This window comes from Hippopotamus amphibius, chromosome X (genome assembly GCF_030028045.1).
Source record: "Hippopotamus amphibius kiboko isolate mHipAmp2 chromosome X, mHipAmp2.hap2, whole genome shotgun sequence".
NCBI classification, from domain to species: domain Eukaryota; kingdom Metazoa; phylum Chordata; class Mammalia; order Artiodactyla; family Hippopotamidae; genus Hippopotamus; species Hippopotamus amphibius.
In genome coordinates this window covers 90774210-90777977 of record NC_080203.1, presented here as the reverse complement: position 1 = coordinate 90777977, position 3768 = coordinate 90774210, and the positions used below count along the sequence as shown (strand labels likewise).

At 45.7% G+C, this 3768-nt stretch overlaps 1 non-coding gene across 1 annotated transcript; it reads right to left on the bottom strand.

Annotated features, from left to right (window-relative positions):
* Nucleotides 1–73, bottom strand: TRNAR-CCG (transfer RNA arginine (anticodon CCG)). The gene has a single exon. It is a non-coding gene; the product is annotated as a tRNA-Arg (tRNA).
* Nucleotides 74–3768: the final 3695 nt, after the last annotated feature.

Sequence of the window (3768 nt, the reverse complement as noted above, 5' to 3'; positions counted from 1 at the left end):
TTCTCTGACCAGGGATCGAACCAGGGCCCCCTGGATCCGGAGTGCAGAGTCTTAGCCACTGGACCACCAGAGAAGTCCGAGAAATCAATTCTTTAGGAAGGAGAAAGCCAGCTCTTGTATCAATGGAGCTGGCCTTGTGGAATGTATATACTGCCAGAAAGTCAAAGCATATGAGCAGCAAAGCCTTGTGAAAATGCCTGTTGTGTTCAGACAAACCAAAGCTGTGTGTCAGCATGTCTCCAGTACCCTGAGAAGCAGGGTAGTTCTGCCATAGTGGGACAGACTAGGCAACTGACTGCCGATCGGGGTTTGGGCACAATTGGCAACATCTGACCACGTGGGGCTGGCAAGGCAAAAAGGAAGCTCCTGGAATTCAAGGTCCACAGATCTTTCTGTTCCTCAGGAGGAAGACTGAGAGGATTGGTTAGTCCTGGAATGAGGGGACAATTCTGTACCTTTTGTTGGGGGGGGTTGGGGTGGCGGGGTGGTTAGACCTACTCCCAGGCGTAAGAGAGTGTTGCCCTCTAGTGGTAATAATAAATGATAATGATATCAATAATGATAGTGATAACAAGTAGGGGATGTGGGCCTTGTTAGGGTGACCAACTATCCCAGTTTGCCCAGGATTGTTTCGGCGCTGAAGTTCTGCTTCCCAGTGAACCTCTGAGTCCCAGGCAAAATGGGACAGTTGGTCATCTAATCCCTTGATGGTGTTCAACACACTCTGGATACAGATGATGTCATTAGGTGGCTCATAACCCCCAAGGTTAGGAATCAGGATTCAGGCTCCATAAATCTGTAGATATTTCGAGATTCAGCCTGTTTTCCAGATGAGGAAAGACAGCCCAAGAGAAGGGAAGTAACTTCCTTTTTCAACATCACATTACAAAATGGCAGAACCGGGATCAGCATCTAGGTGTCCAGACCCACAACCCCATGCTCTTTGCCTCTGCCTGGCATGTCCTCACCTACTTTGTCAGTTTGTCTCTGTCCCACATCCTCCCTGAAGACTTCCGTAAATTACTCACCCCTTAATTCTTTCAGAAAGCTTCCCCCTCTGAAAGCCTGAAACACTCATTTGGCACTTAGCATGTGCTATAAGTACTAGATTTCTTTTTAATCCTTTAAATGTATAACTGGAACAAAAAGGAATGTTCCTCAGCCCTCCAACCCCAATCCCCGGCCATACTGGAGAGGAGAGCGGCCTCTGGGTAGAAGAGTCTCAAGGGTACCCATAGTTTGTCCAGGGCCCTGAGGAAAGGGCATTTGGCATTGCAGAGCAAGGAAAGCAGAGAAAGCTTTTCGCAATCACCAGGTGGGATGGATTTGAGAGCCAAGAGTTGAACAGAGGTGAGAAGGCGTCCCTGCAGCCTCAAGAGGAAGGGAGAGAGAGTGAGAGCCTTCCTCACCCCAGTGATACTATCAGGGAATGAGTCCTAGTTTTCTTGTTACCAGAATTGCAGTGTCCTTCTCTGCTCCCCTGGTCCCTGACAAGGACCCCCCAAATCAGCTCTTGCCTCTCCCCTCTACTGAGACAAATTTGCAAACTCCCACATCTCTGTGGAAACGGCAGAGAGCAGGAGAGAAGAAAAAAGGAGAAAAATCCACCCACATGCCAACAAACTGGAAAAAAAATAACCCAGGCCTTGTCTCACTCAGCTGTTGGCTTGCTGCTCCCTCCCACTGTGGTGGCTGCTCCTGCCTCCTGGACAGGGACCTGGCTCTGTGCAGTCTCCCTTCCCACCCTGAGCTGGCTTTTGTCAATCCCTCTCCCTCTGCCCCAACTATGGGGAAGGAGGATCTTGGAGCCCAGGATAAAAGAGCTGGAAGGAAGAACTGACATAGCCACCAAATGCTTGTGGTCACTACAAACTCAGTTTCCATCACTGTCGTCCCAAACCATGCAGAGGACCCTCCTCTCATCCCAGGGAAAGAAGTCAAGGAGCTCTCCCCCACCTGGCAACTTCTCCCTCAGATGCTCTCCCCTGCCCCCCACCAACCCATTCCCTCTGCTGCCTCTCTCTACCATTTCATTTCTATACTCTGTTTTCAGTCTAACTCCCTCTACTCCAATCTTTTCATGTCCTACACTTTCTTCACCTTCTGCCCCAGTTCTGGAAACCATACATTTTAAAAAAAGGGAATGTGCTGATAGGAAAGGAAGGCTCTGGAAATCATCACTATTAGGAACTGTTGAGGAAAACAGAGATGTTTAGCCTGCAGGAGAGATGATATGGGCCCAAAGAATTAAGGAAAGATGGAACCACAAGGAGCTTTTTGGATAACCTTGTCCAACCCTTCATTTTCTAAATGAGGTGACTGAGGCCCAGAGATGGAAGAAGACCTGGACTGTCAGGAAGAAGAAGGGACAACTTTCGTCTGTGGGCTTCCAGGAAACCGAAGGAGAACCAGTGGGTGAAAGATATGAGAAAGTAGATTTAAACGACAGTTTTTTTCTTCCTTCCAAATCCCTATTCCTGTTATTTCATTTCCTTCCCTTACTGTGCAGGATCTCCAATCCAATGCTGAACAAAAGGGGTGATAAGGGGCATCCCTGTCTTGTTACTTAAAGGGAAAATTTCAATGTTTAACCCTTATATATGTTTGCTCTAGGATTTTGGAGGATGCTTTTTATTGGTAAGGAAGTTCCCTCTTATACCTAACATGCTTAGAGTTGTTTTTGGTCACTAACAGGTGTTAAATGTTATCAAATCCTTCTCAGCATCTTTCATAATGAACATAAATTTTTTTTCTCTTCTAATCTGTTATGTGGTCAATAATGCAGTGCTTAGCTCAAGAGAAAGATGAAATTTCTAACACACAAAACCATCCAAAGAGGCATTGGCTGCCTTATAGATCAAAGTAGTCAGCTCCAAGTCACTGGAAATGTTCAAACGGAAGTCAGTCATTCAATAAATATTTAGGTGCCAGACTCTGTTTTAGGTGCTGACAATTCAGTGATGAAGAGGGTCCCTTCTCTCCTGGTGGTCACATTTTAGAGAAAGGATGACAGATACAAACAACCAACAAATACAGGAACAGGATCCTTTCAGAAAGTAAAAGTGCTTTGAAAACAAATGAAAATAATCTACAAAGGCAGTGTGACTGGGTAGGGCTAGGGAACAAGATTAAATAGAATAGTCAGGAAGGGTCTCTGGGCAGATTTGGGATATATTTTTACCTGAATAGCACTATCAATCAACTCGATCACATTGTTACTTATAGACTACAAGATTAAATAGAGTAGTCAGGGAAGGTGTCTCCGAGGAGGTGACAGCTGAAGTGAGATTGAATGACAAGAAGGCAATCATTTCAGGAAGATACAAAGGCATGGCATCCTAGGCAGGGTGAAACACAAAGGCAAAAGCCCTAGAGTGGGAATAAGCTTGGTGCATTCAAGGGATTTCAGGAAGAAGTCTGACTAGAGAGAGCAAAAGGGGAGACTGGTACTAAATGAGGTAGGAGAGAAATTCTGGAGCAAGCCTGTGTAGGACCATATCAGCCATGGGAAGGTGTTTATTCCAGGTACAATGACAAGCTATTACAGGGTTTTGAGCTGGGATTGACATGTCTATGATCATTCTGTCTCATGTGTGGGGAATGGATTATAGTGGGGGCAAAACTGGAAACAGGTAGACCAGTTAGGAGGTCTAAGCAAGAGACCATGATAGCTTGGGATAGGATAGTGATGATGGAGAAAGATACATGGAAAGATTTCGGAGCTATTTTTACCTTTTTTTGACCTATTTTGCAGTGGCTCCTCTTGTT